At 49.3% G+C, this 17,600-nt stretch overlaps 1 protein-coding gene across 14 annotated transcripts in view; it reads left to right on the forward strand.

Annotated features, from left to right (window-relative positions):
• Positions 1–17,600, forward strand: part of MEGF11 (multiple EGF like domains 11) — a 336,757-nt gene that overhangs the window by 35,561 nt on the left and 283,596 nt on the right. The window contains exon 1 of one of the 14 annotated variants that reach the window (XM_070270306.1): positions 3,648–3,836. The exons of 12 other annotated variants lie outside the window; for them this stretch is intronic. The gene's annotated coding sequence lies outside the window, so the exon portion shown is untranslated. Of the gene's footprint in view, positions 1–3,647; positions 3,837–17,600 lie in introns of those variants that run through there. One more of the 14 variants, XM_070270270.1, reaches the window with a different exon arrangement.

A 17,600-nucleotide genomic window follows, 5' to 3' on the forward strand; every position in this document is an offset into this window, starting at 1 on the left:
TACACTCCTGACTGTTAGCTGCCTCTGGGCTGGACCAGGGTCTGGGCGGAACTGAGTTCCAGGACTTGCCCGTCCACTGCCTGCCCTCTGTGGCTGGCCTGGGACCTGTGTTGTGCCAGAGAAGGACGAGTTTGGAGTGAGTTTGCCCAGTGTGGCCCTGAGAAGACAGGCAGCATCTCGTCTGGTCTTCCACAAACGTGGCTGTGTACCAGCTGGGTGCCGTGCACCAGGATGCTGTTAGTGTGGGAGGTGCAGGGGTCTAAGTGTGACCTGGCTGTTTTGAAGCTCTGTGCCTCAGTGTCTCCTTCTTGGGGTGATGGGGTATCTTTTAGAACCAAAACCATCCTCCTAGCATGTGGGTCCCCCTACACTGGACAGTGCATGGATTTTAAGGGGGATCTGGAGTCCTTCCCCAAAGACCCCACCAGGCCAGCAGCTGCCACTGAACCTCCACCTTGCCTTAGCATCGATGGAAATTCCAATTTACGGATGGTGGTTTTGGAGAGACTTTGTGACAGAAGCCATCAATCTCTGCATTTCAAATTTATTTTATTTTATTTTTCCAGCCTGGGTGCCTGTTCTGCTGTGAACTCGATCTGTGTAATCAGCGTGCAGGCAGTAGAAGGAGAGTGGGTGTCCCCTTGATCTGGGGGGTTTATGTGCATAATTCCCTTTAATTCATCTCAGACAGGGCTTGGCGAGCCAGGGTTGAGAGTGATTTTCAAAGTCTCTCGCTGGAGTTCAAAGATGCATCTCTCCAGCCCGACTAGTAAATTACTGGGGCAATTTGCCACGAATTTCCAATGTGGAGCGATTCCCAGGTGCGCTGGTGGGGGGGGGGGGAGGTGCGGGGCGCAGCCGGGGGAGGTGCGGTCTGTGGCTCAGTGTGTGGAGAGCACCTCTTTCCCATGCTGACTGGACCCTAGGTGCCCCAGTCCTCTGGCCTTTGCTGGCCCCTGATCCTACAGACCCTCCCGCTGAGCGTTTCAGTCTCGTCTTGAGCCTGTGCTGATGCCTCGTTTGTGGGGGACTCCGGGTCACTTGTGCACTCCGGTGCTGACAGAACCTTTATCCTGAGTGTATGTCTTCACACTTTATTCGCCTGTATGATAAATGCAATTTCCGCCTCAAGACTATCAGTCATTTTCTGATGTGATCTGTGCAGCGCTGCCTGAATTGGATCAGCTCCTGTATTATTGTGACAGTTTATTTGGTAGGAAAATGAAATCAGATGTGTAAATTAAAGTGGGGGTGTGCTTGGTGTAATGGGGTGGTTCCGGGGACTCAGGTGCACCTGCTGGGGCGTTCCCCTTCTCCTCTGCCTCCTGCGTGGGGCTCCCAGCTCTGCTGCCCTTTAAGCTCAGCAAAGAGACCAATGCAAAGACACAAGTGATGATTAGCAGAGGTGAAGATGCTGGCATGTGTCAAGGGACAAGAGGTTAAAAAGTCAAATGCACTGAGACTGGAATTCGGGTTTAGCATTACAGTCTCAAAGCAGAGGGCTTGAGAGAGAGCGTGTTTGTCTGTGCGTGTGGGGGAAGCCTTATGACTCCGAACTGGAGGTTAATGATAAGTAGGATGTGGAGACCATTTCCCCAGATTCCCTGTGCGTCTGCCTTCCCCAGCCCTTGACAGGCAGGGCCATTGCTGACCCAAGGCGGCAGTCCTTTTCTTCTCTCTTCCCCTTCCCTCCCCTCTCCATCGTCCATCCCCACACACTCAATTCAGATGAACTCTGAGCTGGGCCTGGGCACGGTGTTACCTGGGAGGGAAGAGCGGCCTCTGTGTGTGCCATCTATGTAGGAAGGATGCCCACAGCACCATGAGCTCCCTGGAGGAGATGCCAGGCTTGGGGGTGGCATGGCCAGTGAGCAGACAAGATGCTGCAGCGAGGAGGAGGGCATGCGGGAGCTCGGAGGAGAGAGGCAGCCACTCTGCCCCAGTCTGTGGCAGCAGTGGGTTCTACCTGGCCGGCTTCACGTAGAAGTAATCTTAATTAACCATGCCACCATTTCTCTCCTCCCCGAGGCCCGCCCTTTTCCTTTCGCTGTGTCATTTCCAGCTGCTGTTGAGTAGGCCTAGGCCAACCCAGGAAAACCAGGGCTTGCCCTCTGCACAGGACCTCCCAGAACACATTCCAGGAATGCTGGCCCCCTGCAGTGTGAGGACCAGAACTGGGAGGGGTCAGGCCTCCTGGGCAGAGGGAGAACTTGCCAGAAGCAAGGAGAGAGGCAAAGTTTTACCCTCAGCAGTAGGCAGCTCATGCGCAGTCTCTGTCCCCCGGATATTGCCAGCTGCTTCTGAGTCTCAGGAAGAGGGGTGGGTCAGGGGCCATTTTCTCCATCTCGGACAGTGGCGGGGATGGTTGCCCTGGTTGGGGAGCCGCCTTGGGGCCTCTGAGAGTTCCATGGGACAGTCGCTGGTGGTATTGTCCTGGGTGGAGGAGCTGGTCTGCTTAGCTACTGGCAAAGTGGAGACAACTGATTAACTGAGCTCTCTATAATGGCACTGTCCAATATTGTGGCTACTAGCCACATGTGGTTATTTAAATTAGAATTAACTAAAATAAAATTAAAGATTCAGTTCCTGCATGGAAAAAGATGTACCACACAAATATGAATCAGCAGAAAGCATGAGTGGCTATATTATTATCAAAGTCCACTTCAGAGCAAAGAAAATTACCAGGGATGGAGAGGGATATTACATAACGATAAAAGAGCCAGTCCATCGTGAAGATAGAGCAATCCTAATATTATGCACCAAACAGCAGAGCTGCAAAACGTATGAAGCAAAAATTTTGTTCTTTGGTCACACCAGCCCGATTGCCAGGGCTCTAAAGCCACATGTGGCTATTGACTACTGTATTGGACAGCAAGGTTAGAACTTTTCCATCACTGCTGAAAGTTCTGTTGGACAGTGTTGCTCTAGACTGTTAACTCCTTGTCTGTATTATTCACTGCTGTGTCTCCACCATCTAGACGAGGCCCCAGCACAGAGGTGGTACTCAGTATTTGGAGACTTGAGGAGTTTTGGCCCTGTTGCTGCCACCATCTTGCTGTGTGACCTTGGACATGTTGCTTGCCCTCTCTGAGTCTCTTCATCCATAAATCAAAGGGTTGGCCTTATCTCTGAAGTCCCTTTCAGCTTTAATGAGCTAAGATCTTAAGGATCTAGTTGGATGATTTCATTTATTTTATTCACAAGGAGGGGTCAGAGAGAGCAGGAAAGGATGAGGGGGCAAGTTTGGGTTTTTTCTTTTTTTAAAGATTGGCACCTGAGCTAACAACTGTTGCCAATCTTTCTTTTCTTTCTTTTTTTAATGGCTTTTTCTCTCCAAATCCTTCCAGCACATAGTTGTATATATTTTAGTGCAGGTCCTTCTAGTTGTGGCATGTGGGATGCTGCCTCAACATGGCTTGATGAGCGGTGCCATGTTTGCGCCCAGGATCCGAACCAGTGAAACCCTGGGCTGCCAAAGTGGAGCGCATGAACTTAACTACTCGGCCATGGGGCCGACCCCACAAGTTTGGGTTTTAATTTCAGGTCTGAGTTAGCTGTGCTCACCAGCACTCCTCCAGTGCTGAGATTTGCAAGCGTTGCCTCCCCTGACTTTTCCTTCCTGCTCTTCTTTGTGCTACAATTTTCAGATATCACCACACAGCTTCTTGGCCCTCCCCAGCTCTGCCTTAAACCCCCAGCAGATCTGCAAGCTCAGGAAGCCGGAGAGGGCTCCAGGGGCTGACACCGGTCGCAGAGCTTGGCCCTCCCTCCCTCCAGCTGTCTGGGGCTTGTGGCTCTTTCTCCCTTTGGATACCTCCTGTGGTTCACGGCTTCAGGTAACCTGCTCAAGCCCTTGAGTCCTGGCTGCTGGTGCTCCCCATGGGGGCCAACGGGAGTCCCTAGCTGTGGGGACTCTGCTGGCTGCTGCCTCAGAACATCTGCCAGCAAGCCTCTGGGGACAGCCCCGGCCAGGGAGATGCCATGTTTGTGGGTGGAGACCAGGCAAAAAGCTGGCTGCGGGGGCTGGGAGGAAGGGCATCCTTGTATGGCTGGGGGAAAATGTGCCAAGAGGAGGAAAAGAAATGTAATTACCTTGAGTGCCGGGCTCCCGGCAGAGTGAAGGGCCAGCCCCACCTGGCTCTGGGGCTCTGCAGGCTGAGGGTCTGGCCATGCTGGGAAAAGAAGTGCTCCTTCACCAGCTCTCTGTCCGGGGGGCCTAGGGCAGGGGCGGGCAGGCCCCCTGGCCTCTCCGTGGCAGGCAGTCTGCCCAGGACACACTATGCCTGTGCGATGGGGACAGGAGGATCAGGGGACGTCTCTGAGAGGGGAGGTGGGTGCTGAGTCCTGCAGGTCTGAGCCAGGCCTGTGGTTCTGGGTCTTGGCGCATAAGTGGCTGTGTGTGATAGGTGTCCTCTGTCTCTGTGGGTCTCTGATCGCCTCTTTGTGCCTCTTAGATTGCCTGCTCTTCTCTGCCCTCTCTGCCTGGAGAAGCTTGCTTTTGCACGGGCCCCCTTGCTTTCTGCCTCCTGGTTGGGTTTGGCCAAGGGGAGGCATGTATGGGAGACAGAGGGCGAGAGGAGACAGAGGTGGGGGATTTCTCCCCTACTCCCTCCCTGCTTCTTTCTGGCAGTGGCTGTGTCCCTCCACAGCTATCGCTCCCCCTCCTCGGCCCCAGCTCTCACCACCTCCTGCCATCCTGGTTCTTCACTTTGCTCTTTCAGGACTTGGGGTGGTAATGTGTTCCCACCACTCCAAATCCCTGAGTTTTTCTTCTTCTTTTTTTTTTTTTGGTGAGGAGGATTGGCCCTGAGTGAACATCTGTTGCCAATCTTCCTCTTTTTGCTTGAGGAAGATTGTCCCTGAGCTAACATCTACAATCTTCTTCTATTTTGTATATGGGATGCTACCCCACCATGGATTGATGAGTACTGTGTAGGTTCACCCCTGGGAACTGAACCCGTGAATGCCAGGCTGCCAAAGCAGAGAATGTGAACTTAACCACCGGGCCGGCCCCAAATCCCTGAGTGTTTTATCATTCTTGGTGCGTTCCCCTAATCCTGCCCATGCCTCTGTAAATAGTCCCTTTCAGTAAACTGTGCTCAGTTAAACACTTCTGAGTGAAATTCTGATGGTCTCTTTGAGTCTATGCTTATCTCGGGATGTCTGATTTTGTTTCATTAAGTCTCTGCTGGGGGTCTGTATTAGTGATTTGGGTCCTTGGGGCAACAAGTCAGTGTGTTTTTCTATGACTTCTCTGGCAGGGGGAGTTACATAGGGAAGGGAACATATCCTGGCATTCTGAATATATCCAGAGTACGGTGAGGAGCTGCTTCCAAGAGGCTCCCTCATATCCCATGTGGGTCAGAAGAGTGTCTTACCCAGCGTTATAGGCAAAATATTTGGCAGTTAGTACATCGTAGCACTGACCAATCAGAATGAGACATTGGCCAATGGGAAAGGGCTCCTGGCAGAGTCCAGAAGAGATGTGGCCTTAACACAACTGCTGACGCTGGATCAGTGTAAACTGCTGATGACCATCCTGGAGTGTGTCTTGGCTTTGCTTTCTTTCCTGTAAAATGGGGCTGAGTCACACACTTAACAAGATGCTGCTTATGTTTGTCTAATTATAAAGCTCACAGAGAAGGGCATGCCCAAGGAGACAGATAGGGACAAAAGGAGACACACAAAGTTACCCCATCATCCCCACAGCACCCCCCACCCCGCCCCCGCTGGATTGAGATGTGCAGAGAGAAAGCCCAAGATTGCTCCGTGCCTCAAAGGATAACAGCCAAGGAGACCTTTCTTCTCTCTGTTTGGCCGACATTTCTAATTCCCCCAAAGGAGGTATCTTAGTCCTGGCCCTTAGAAAACAGAATTTGAAGTAAAAACTTACTGACACTTAGGGAGGAGTGCCGTCCTGGGGAAGTAGGAGGGAGGGAGACAAGAAGAGGGGCTGGGAAGGAAGGAGAGCAAAGATAAGGCGGTGAGTCAGGGAGCCGGCACTGCGCGAGCTGAGGTGGGTGCTCCATCTTGCCTTCCGAGAGGCCGTGTGAACCCCTGTGTCTGGGGGAAGGGTGTAACCCCAGCCCCCGTCTCCCTGTGGCTATTACCTTCCCACACTTCCGGATGGCCCGTGTGTGGGTGCTGAGTGGCCGCTGGGGTATCTCATACCTCAGTGCCAACAGGGGAGCCCCAGGGCGGGAGAGGGGCTCATCGCAGGGGCATGAGGCCAGCTGCTGCAGGTCAGCAGAGGCTGAGCAGAGCCTTCCTTCTGAGGGTTACTGAAGACAGGTGAGGCCAGGAGGATCTGAGCCGCTGATTAGAGGCGTGGGATACAAAGGGGGTCTGATTAGGCTGGCGTCCTGCTTCCCTCCTGGGTGTGCTCCTCCTGAGAAGGGAGCCCCAGCTGGCTGGGAGACCTTGACTTCCTGGAGTGCAGCTCCATAGGGTGAGTTCCTTTCTTATGGCAGAGCCTTGTCTTAGAGAAAAAAACTCTGAAGAGAGCAATTCAGCGCGTGTGTAATGCCTCCAGGGGAATGGATGGTGGCCGCGGGAGAGGAGGTGCCCAGGAGGTTGTCAGAAGTGGTGGCAGAGCTCAAACTGTACTCTAAAGTCATCCTTGACTGCCACTTCTTTCTCGCCACTTCTGACCTGCCCCTTCCCCTTGTCCTGGGGGTTCAAGTCCAGCTCTTCCTGGATCCAACGGCCCTGAAGATGTTTGTTGCTGGGAACTGTTACCTGGGAGGCAGAGATGCTGCCGTGTTTGCCTTTCATTCTGATGTGCTTTCTGCTCATGAGAGTTGGACGTGGAGTCGTGGTGAGAACCCCAGGGAGAGATGCAGCTGTGTGACTCTCCTGGGCCTCAGTTCTCCAGATATAAGGCCAGATGATCTTGAAAGCCTTTCCTCTCTTTAGAATTGGATGCACTTGGTTCCCCCTTAAGAGTGGTGGATCACCCCACTCATACTTCCTTACTGGCATCCACATACAACCGAGGTTGCTTGTTGCAAGACACTTGGACTACAATGGTTGGGAGGTGGGTGGTGTGGAACATCATTGTGTTCCTGGCCCCCTTAGGGATCAAACTTTGGTCCTCTAGTTCTAGAATTCTCCAAGTGGGCCTGAGAAAGCATCATTCCCAGGCAGGGCTGGTTCTAGAGTGAGGCAAGGGAGGCACCTACGGTCAACACTTAAGGAGGTGCTCACTGTCAGGTACTGACCTTGCACTTGCAAGACCCTGAGAGTGAGTGCCTCCTTAAATTTTTTTGAATTGAATTTCTATTTTGAGATACTTGTAGATTCACATACAGTTGTAAGAAATAATATGTTTTACTCAGTTTCCCCCAGTGGTAATATCTTACAAAACTATAGTACAAAGCACAGCCAGGATATTGACAGATATTGACAGGATATTTGTACAGTCAAGACACAGTGATAAAGTTTCTCCACATCCTTGGCAGCATTTGGTGTTGTCACTATTTTTTATTTTAGCCACTCGAGTTGGGACATGTTTTTTTAAACCACCCTGCCAATCTCAATCCCTCCTCCTCTCCTTTTGATTTTTTTCAATCTCTCTTTTAATTGGTGTATTTAGGCCATTTACATTTAATGTAATTATTGATATCTTAAGTCTTAAGTCTACCATTTTATTTTTGTTTGTTCTTTCTGTTTTTCATTTCTCTTTTATTTTTCCTGCCTTCTGAGGGTTACTTAAATTTTTTTGGAAATCCATGTTGATTTATCTACAGTGTTTTCCATGTATATCATTGTAAAGCCTTTTTAGGGATTGCTCTAGGTGTTTCATTATTTATACATAACTTATCACAGTTTTCTGGTGTCGTCACTTTCCCAGTTTGAGTGAAGTATAGAAACCTTACCTCCCTTTATATCCCTATAATTTCATTTATAATATAACACTTAATGCCAACTTAATGTCAATAGCATAAAAACTTTGCTGTTATATTGTATAGCTCCCTTCCCTCCCTCTGCTTTGTGCTGTTATTTGTCATACAAATTACAGCTTTATACATTGTGTGCCCATCAACATGGATTTATAATTATTGCTTTATGCTGTTGTCTTCAAAACCATATAGGAGCAAAAAAGTTACAAACAAAAATAGATTTAAACTATCTTTTAAAAACCCAGGGAGGTCACGATCATGTGAGGTCTTGAGGTCCCTCGTTGGTCTGCTTCTTCCTTCCCCCTTTCACAGTCTTCTTGTGATTGTTTTATGTAGTGTCTGGGGCTTTTATTTGTGCTTAGCAGGATGAATAGGGCAAAGTGCACTTATTTTATCTTCCTGGAAGTAGAAATCTGTAAATTTTGTATCTCATTGCCTCCTGCTGATCTTATCAAGTAGGGGAAATGCAGAGAAAGGACAAGAATGAACATTTATTGAGGCCGCACGGGGCATTATGTGCTTCTACATGTAGAAGTTCATTGAGTTCTCACGACTTGGTGAAGATGGTTTCATTATTCTTGCTTTACAAATAAGAGAAACCTGAGGCTCAAAGAACATACATTCAGACAGACAGGAGGGGCTGGGCTGGCCCTGAGCCCAGGCTCTCTGACTTCAGTGCACATGCCGTGTTTCCTGGAAGTCACTCAGCAGCTAAAATCTGGGTTTGGCACTGGCACCACGAGGCCTGGAAGTGTTCTTTGTGCCTCTTTCCTCCTCCTTTTAAAAGTGCGTGTTTTTTGATTTGTTCGCTTTTGTTTTAACTTTTTATTATGAGAATTTTCCAAGGCGTAGAAAAGTGGAAAGAATGGTACAATAAAAATCCATATACCACCACTAACATTCGACAGTTGTTAACATTTTCCTAAATTTGCTTCATCTAGTATCTTTTTTATAGAACCGCTTTGAAGTAAATTACAATATCATGATATTTACTCCTAACCATGGTAGCAGACATCTCCAAAAATTAAACACACTTTCCTACATGATTCCAAAAATATTATCATAACTAACAAAATTGATACTTTCCTAATATCTTCTAATACCTAGCCCATATTAAAGCTTTCTCTGTTGTCCCCCAAATGTCTCTTATAGCTGTTTTTTTCCCCCAAACCAAGCTCCGGTTAGGCATCATGCGTCGTTGCCCTGCTTGTTTGGTCTCTTTATCCTATTAATCTGGGTAAGTGTTTCTAACCTCTGAAGAGCTATGTTTTGGTTAACTTGGGTGGGGCGAGGAGGAAGGAGCAGAGGTGCTTTGGGTCAGAGCTGGGACTGCCTGACTCAGTTTCCCTCTGGGGTCAGAGTTCCCCTTGGGACCATAGCCTTCTCGTAAACAGGCAAGTTGTGGCACAGGAGGGGTCTGAGAGGTCACCCCTCGCATTCTCACAGTTTAGGTGCAGGACAACCCAGGCCTGTGTGCTAGCTCCTGCATGGGACCCCAGAGTCTGCCCTGAACGCCTGAGAGCCCCACCCGCTCCCCAGTGCCAGTTCCGAATGAAAGAACAAAACTCTGCCTCCTGAGAAACCAGACAGAGTGGTAGGTGCAATTCAAAGTCACTTTCCCCTGTGCTGCGGAGGATTTACCACGCCCCATAAATAACTGCCCGGCGCCTGCAGGTGAGGCTGGTCTTCCGAACCAACGGATTGATGCTCTGATCTCATGAAGGTCTTGGCGGCTGCCCCGCGTGGGGAGGGGGCTGCGCAGGCTCAGGCGGGTGGAATTGCAGAAGGCACTTTGGGGTTGCGGCCGCGGCCAGAGAGGCAGGGGCTGAGGCCTGCGGGAACTGGGCTGAGGTTTGGGAGCTAAGGCTCCCTGAGGCCCTTGCTGTGGAGTGACCTGAGAATGGGGCTTTCTCCAGGCAGGAGAGGGTGTGGGCTGGGTGGGGGATAGCGGCTGTCTCACGTGGCCAGATGCCTCAGGTCAGTTCCTTTAGGCCCCTGGCAAGCCTGAAAGAGGGTGGTGTCTTTCTCTGTCACTGTCACACGCGCTCTTCATATGTCCGCTTCATTGCCAGCAAGGCCTGGCCGTCTCCCTGACAGGACACTCACCTCCCCTTAGGGACCAGAGCTCCAGCAGAGGGGGGCACAGCCCTGCCTGGCAGTCAGTCCTGAAGGAAACCAACCATAGGCACGAAGGGAAGCTTCCAGAAAGGGAAGGAGCTCCTCAGATCTGCGTTGGGTGGGAAGTTGGGGACCGGGGGTGTTGCTGCTCAGAGACACTGAGGGAAGGGAGACGGCGGGGTGGCCGGGTGGGCGTGGTGGGCAGGCTATAGGGAGGCAGCGGTCAGGGCTGCCGTTAGGTGCTGGGAGATAGGGGAGCAGCTTGCGGCCGGCTGCAGCGTGCCCTCCCCTCTGAAGGGGTGGGGGCGCTCCCCCTACAGAGCAGAATAGGACTTGACCTTAGTGAGGAGGGCCGTTCTGCCCACTCACTGCGGGCGTGATTGCTCTTCATGGCCTCTAAATGTGTCGTTGTAAATACACAGGGGTCCACATGGGCTGCCAAGCTGGCACTGGGCGTTGATTGCTCTAATGGCTGCTGACTGTGTTGAGGGCATGTGTATGTGTGTGGTGTGTGCACATGTATGGTATTTGTGTATGTATGTGGCGAGTGTGAATGTGTGTGCTGCATATGTGCATGTGTGCTTGTGTGGTGTGTGTCTGTGATGTGTGTATGTGCACACGTGTGCTTGCACGTGCATTAGGTCTCAGCACTCACAATGGCTCCGCCCCATCTGCCATCTCCTTCTGGATGCTGAGGAAAGCCTCTACCCACACTGGGATAACGGCCAGGTCTGGATGCAGGTTTAAGCTCAGGAAACAGTTCAGGGTGTTAAAGGCATCATTTGGAAAGCGGTGTCTGGGCAGGGGTGTTCGCGGACGTCGAGGGTGACATTGATTCTTCTGGCAGAGCTTCCCCACAGCTTTCACAGCTCCTCACACCGCCCTCTGTCCTGTCAGCGCTCTTGCACGGCTCTGCTTGGCCTCGGCACCCTGTGCCCTCTGTGCCTTCTCCCGCCGTTTTTCCTTCTGGGGTCTCCTTCCCTCTCCGGGTCCATCCTCTCCCCCAACCCCATTCTGATAGCAGCTGCGGGGTGGGGCTCCCTCCTGAGCCTGGAACAGCCTCTCTAGCCCCACATTCAGCCTGGAGGCAGAGGAGGGAGCAGGGAGAGAGAAGGGAGGAAGGGGGGCTGTGTTACTGCAGCTGAGGCCTGGAGGAAGAAGGGGTCATGGGGGATGGGTGGACCCGGGCTGGGGTGGGGTCAGTGGGAAGTGTGGACCTCACTGGGGCCCAAGGAGTTATGAGTGCGGGTTACGCAAGGCGTGAGGGCTTCTGTCTGGGCCTGTCATCGAGCATCAGGTGCTGCCCCTTCAAAGACCCTTCTTCTGACCCTGAGTGGCCATCTGGTCCTGGCCACAGCCCCCTCCCAGATGAGGTGTGCACAAGGGGACAGCCCAGCCAGCAGCCTCGGGTTGGTGTCTGGACACTGCTGTTTGGCGGTGGGGAGGTTGAGGGTGCTTTGGCTCTGAGCGGCCGTTATCCCCAGGGACATGACCCTGCCCAGGACTCCGTAGGGGCACACTGGGGTCATGGCACTGGAGGGAGGCTCCAAGTGGCCTTGCTCTTTGCCAGCCCGCTCCTGACCCCCCTGGAGAAAGGAGCCGCCCCACTTCATGCTGAAAGGGAAGTTCTGGCTTCTGTCTAACCTCGCTCCTTCCTGTCGGAGTCATAATCCTTTCTTGTGTCTGGGTGCCAGTGGGGATGAGAATTGGCTGCTGTGTCACAGGCACTTTGCTGGCTAATTTGGGCTCAGTTACTAATGTTCCAGGGGCTCTGGAACTCAGGGTAGGGAGGGTAACTGATGACAAGAGGTAAGATGCCTGAATTCCTAGGGAGAGTAACTTCTCAGGAAAAGCACTCCCATTTCTCCAGAAGAAATAATACTCCATTATCCCCTTGAGACTTTTACAAGGATAAAAAAATGTCATAAGCAAGCACAATTCAGATTTTCAAAACAGTCTTTGGATTTACAGTATAAGCTTTCATAAGAAAAATACTGTTTGGTTCTGCTTTATTTTTGTAAATGTAGAAGCAAAATTTGTTCTTTGTAGAAAACCAGAAAAAACCCAGAAATGTATAAAATAGAAAACCAAAGTCATCCATGATCCCATAAATCAGAGCCTTGCTCACTCCCGGGTGCGTAAGGAGCATTGACGAATACTTGCTGAGTTGGTGAATGAAGGCAGAGAAAGCCTCTAGTAACGTTTTGCTCTGTTTCCTTCCAGGCTTTTTTCTCGTGCATGTTCATTCATAGTCGAGATTACACTTATTTTTCAGGAAGTGATGTGAGATGTGATGTGTCTCCTAGAACCCCACCCATAGCGGGTACTTTTATGAACAAAATTTATACGCTCAAAGCCAGTGATCAGAGGAGCAATTTTCATTCTGGAATCATGGTTTTTTTTTTTCTTCCCACCATTGACTATATATTTGGAGATTAAGATTGTCTTGGAAAACTCAGCCTGTGAGTCAGAGTGCATGTTTCCTACATCCTAGCTGAAGAGTGTCTTCTGATCTGGTTTTCTCTTTTTTTTTTTAAGTGCGATATGGTTGACATATAACATTCTATTAATTTTAGGTGTACAACATAATGATTTGAAATATGTATATATTGTGAAATGATTACCACAAAAGGTTTAGTTAACATCCATCACCAGACATAGTTACAATTATTTTTTCTTGTGATGAGAGCTTTTAAGATCTGCTTTCTGGGCCAGCCCCGTGGCCGGATGGTTAAGTTCACGAGTTCCACTTCTGCAGTCCAGGGTTTTGTGGTTTCGGATCCTGAGCGCGGACATGGCATCACTCATCAGGCCACACTGAGGCGGCATCCCACATGGCAGAGCCAGAGGCACTCACGACTAGAATATGCAGCTATGTACTGGGGCTTTGGGGAGAAGAAGAAGAAGAAGAAGAAGAAAAAGAAGATTGGCAATAGATGTTAGCTCAGGTGCCAATCTTTAAGAAAAAAAAAACACCTACTCTCTTAGCAACTTTCAAATATACAGTCTGGAATTGTTAACTATGGTCTCCAGGCTGCATTACATCTCAAGGACTTATTTATCTTATAACTGGAAGTTTGTTATACCTTTTAACCATCTTTACCTATTTTACTCACCCCTCTCCCCCGACCCCCCACCTCTGGCAACCACAAATCTGTTCTCTGCATCTATGAGTTTGGTTTTGTTGTTTTTAGATTCTGCATATAAGTGAGATCATGCAGTATTTGTCTTTCTCTGTCTGACTTATTTCACTTAGCATAATGCCCTCAAGGTCCACCCACATTGTCACAAATGGCACGACTTCCTTCTTTTTTATGGCTGAATAATATTCCATTGCATCTACATACCACATCTTGTTTATCCATTCATCTGTTGGTGGACTCTTGTTTCCATATCTTGATTGTTGCGAATAATGCTGCCATGAACACAGGGGTGCAGATATCTTTTTGAGTTGGTGTTTTCATTTCCTTCGAATAAATACCTAGAAGTGATGGAATTGCTGGATCACATGGTAGTTCTATTTTTAACTTGCTGGGGAACCTCCAAAGTGGCTGCACCAATTTTCATTGTCACCAACAGTGCACAAGGGTTTCCTTTTCTCCACATCCTCGCCAACACTTGTTATTTCTTGTCTTTGTGAGAATGGCCATTCTAACAGGTGTGAGGTGACATCTCATTGTGGTTTTGATTTGCGTTTCCCTGATGATTAATGATGCAGAGCATCTTTTCATGTGCCCATTGGCCATTTGTATCTTCTTTAGAGAGATTATACTTTATATAGATTTTGAGGCCTGCCTTTGTACTTGATCTTATAGCTTGAGAATTTCCCCATATTACTAAAAATTTCCGGACACTGTAATTTTTAATGGCTGCATATTAGACCATCATGTACATATACTATAATTTGTTTTCCCAAAACCCTCCTGGTAGGCGTTTAGATTTTTCTAGTTTGGACTACATTATATAACACTCAAGGGACATTTTTATATTGTTGGTATATCTCAACTACGTAATTACCCACGTAAGTAGCGGCCTGGGCTTTGAGCTGGGCTGTGGGCTCAGGAACCAGGTCTGGATGTGGGAGCCTCTGAGACTGGCCTGGGGAGCAGGGTCCAGGCCCAGCTGATGGACAGTGAGTATACAAGGGCCCTCAGAAACACCAGAAGACTGGACGGAGAGCAAGCCAGAGGTCTGAAGCAGACAGCAACAGAGTGGAGGTCTGAGGGAGGTGGAGGCCAGAGAAACACGCAGGCAAGAGGGCAGGGGGTGGGAGGAAGGCAGGAATAGTGAGGAGGGTAAATGAAGGGGGAGTATTTTCAGCAGCAGCATCTACATCTTTTTAATTGTCCACTGCTCTTTATGAAGCGTTTTGAACTCCATTCTAATATATGTAAATTTATGTAAAATAATCAATGCACACTAAGTATTTAATAATTATTTTTCTCCTTTTAGGTAAAGTAATACAAATAGGAGAGGGTTGCTGGGGCCCACAGCCTTTGGCAAGACATCCAGGTGGAGAGAAAAGCGCCCGTGGGTGGGTTCAGAGTCACACCGCATGGGGTACTCCCACTGGACATGGTTAGTGAACATTTTTACATGTGACTTGAAAGTCAATATTCATGGTGCGCTCCAGGCTTGCTGATGACATCAAGATCACGTGGGTGGGGAAGTAGGAAGCTGGGAGCAAATCAACTGGGGGAAAACTGAAGATCTTTACGAAGGGTCAGAGACAGCAGATAAGGAGCAAAGTGAATGAGAATAAAGGGATATGTGGCTGTCATTTCCAACCTGGGGTCCCTTTAAGACGTATCTCCAAAATTTCAAAAAGCATCTCCCTTCTTCCTCCCATTGAACATTTATCCATCTTAACAGACCCTTTTCTCTGCTTTTATCTGAAATGCTGTCAAGTCCACATGGTGGGAAGTTTCACACTGATCAGAAGCTCCCGACTGGTAGTGATGAATGTCTTCGATTAATTTAAAGCTGGAAAACTATTTTAACTATTGCTTGGTAAATGTAACTTGTTCCGTGGGCAAGATTTCCTGAAACCAGGAGGCCTTCTGGAAGGGAGGGGCTCAGGGAGCATTAGCAAGAGGGCTCCTTCCAGGAGCTCTGCTGGGCTGACAGGATGTGACTCAGCTACCCATTCGCACACAGCCCAGGACAAAGGAATTCTGGAGACTTTAGAGATGTAGTTGGAACCTAAAAACATCAGCTCTGTGAGAGACAGTGGCCCAGAAGGCAGAGAAAATTTAATGGACCTGGAGATGAGGCTGCGTATATTGTCCTACTGAGATGACACAAAGCATTGAATTGTCGAATCAGACTCATGAATCAGAGAGATCCTTACCCAGTATCAAGATTTACGAATAATTTCGAGAATACAGGCACAGAAGTGAAGCAGGGAGAGGTCTGGGACGGCTAAAGCAGCCCACCAAGTCCTTCTCCACCACGTGCAGACATGCTCTGCCCAGATTGACACCTGAGGGCTCTGAGAACTGTACGTGACTGCATCACTTCCACCCAAGGGAGCTATTGTGGCATTGAAACGTGTCCACCTTATACTCAGTGAGCTACATAGCTTCTGTGACAAAAGGGATCCACGCTCCACAGCTTCATAGATGTCCATGTTTTTTACCATAAGCAATCCTGACACCCAGGTAAACCAGGTACAGCTGCTAAAAGCATTCCACAGATAAGGACAAACACTGCTGGTTTATTGCCAGAGATCTGTCATTAGCAAGTTGACTAGGAGTTGGGCCAGTCATCTTCTTTCTTTCCCAGGAGGCATGCCCCCCACCTTCCCCTGCTTAACCGTTTCTTTCCCAGGAAACCATTTTAAACCAGGATATATCCACAGTTGCCACAGGCAATAGTTCAATAGTTTCTGGTCTTAGTCACCTTAATTGTTGGTTGAAAGTGGGTGGGATGAATGCTACACTTCAGGAAAGTCACAAAATAGCCATTCTTTCTATCCTAAACCTGTCTCCACCAAGTAGGTAAACTTTTTAAACACAAATTTGTTATGGGTCTCTCCCTACCCCTGCTTAAAACCCTTTGATAACTCCCATCCCTCTTAGGATAATGTTCCAAATCCTTAATATGAGCCTGTATAGTTTGGCATCTGCCTGCTTTCCCAGCCTCTTCTCCCACCACTGGTTCTCCGCCTGAACTCCAGCTACACTGGCCTTCTTTTAGTGTTTTGAATGTTCTATGTTCCCTCCTGCCCCAGGGCCTTTGCACATATTGTTTTTTCTGCTTGGAAAGCTCTTCCTGCCATTACCTGTCTCCAATTAACTCCTATTCATCCTGCAGCTCACAGCTTGTACCAACACCTTTTGGGCCTCACTTTATACCCTCTCATCCCCACATCTTACTTCAGCCCCTGCTGTAGTGACCAGTTCCATCCCGGCTTTAATCAGCTTTGCATAGATATACTTTGATAGGGTCTTACCTTGGCCCATTCCACAGGTCTCTTGCTTCCTGTCCCTGGAATTTTCTGACACTGAGCTGAGAGACCCCCAAGGGAACCCAGTGTGGAAGTGCAGAGGAGTTAACACCAGTGTGGCCGACCCTAGCCAGTGGGGACAACAGTGGTGAATAAATGCTTCCCCATTTTGTTTCCTGGCAGACACTTCTGAGATGCTCCTTAGGAGTCCCAGCAGAATGAGCCCAGTTGCCTGTAGCTTTAGCCGGCTCAAAATGGGTCCTTGTGTTGGCTCTCTGCCCTCTGTTTAACTCCTCTCGTGACTCTTTCCTGCCCTCTGGGGTCACCTCCAGATAAACTACCTGCCCCCATGCCTTTGTCTCGGCTCTGCCTTTGGGGAGTCCAGGCTAAGACTCAACTCAAATGTCACTTCCTCAGCGAGGCCTTTAAGGGTCCCCCAGATAAGTAGGGTCCCTGTTCTCTGCTCTCATTGTTATGTGCCCCTGAACGTTTATTTCTTAGAATATTGTTATGAGCTGAATTATGTGCCCCCCAAATCCATATATTGAAGCCCTAACCCCCAGACCTCAGAACGTGACCGTATTTGGAGACAGAGCCTTTAAAGAGGTGATTAAGGTAAAACGAGGTCATATGGGTGGCCTAACCCAATGTGACTGGTGTCCTTATAAAGAAGAGATTAGGACATGGAGGAAGGCATGTGAGGACACGGGGAGACGGTGGCCCTCTGCAAGCCGAGGAGAGGGGCCTCAGAAGAAACCAGCCCAGCCAGCACCTTGATCCGGAGCTTCCAGCCTCCTGAACTGTGAGGAATACATTTCTGTCGTTTAAGCCCCCAGTGTGCGGTGTTTGTTCTGGCAGCCCGAGCAGGCTAATATATTGTAGTCAGTACTTGTACACTTACGTGACTATTTTACTGGTATCTCCCTCCTAGAGGTCGGTCAGCTCCAGGAGTTTAGGGTCTGTACCTACTTTGCTTAATATTGTACCTCTTGTGCTTAACACCGTGCCTGGCACACAGCAGGCACTTAGATTTTTGTTGCATGAACGAATGAATGAAGTGGAGAATCATTGAAAGGACTAGGGGAGTCCCTGAGCGCAGCATAGGGGCAGACATATGAACACAAGTGAATCGG

Source organism: Equus caballus, chromosome 1 (assembly GCF_041296265.1).
Source record: "Equus caballus isolate H_3958 breed thoroughbred chromosome 1, TB-T2T, whole genome shotgun sequence".
Lineage (NCBI taxonomy): Eukaryota > Metazoa > Chordata > Mammalia > Perissodactyla > Equidae > Equus > Equus caballus.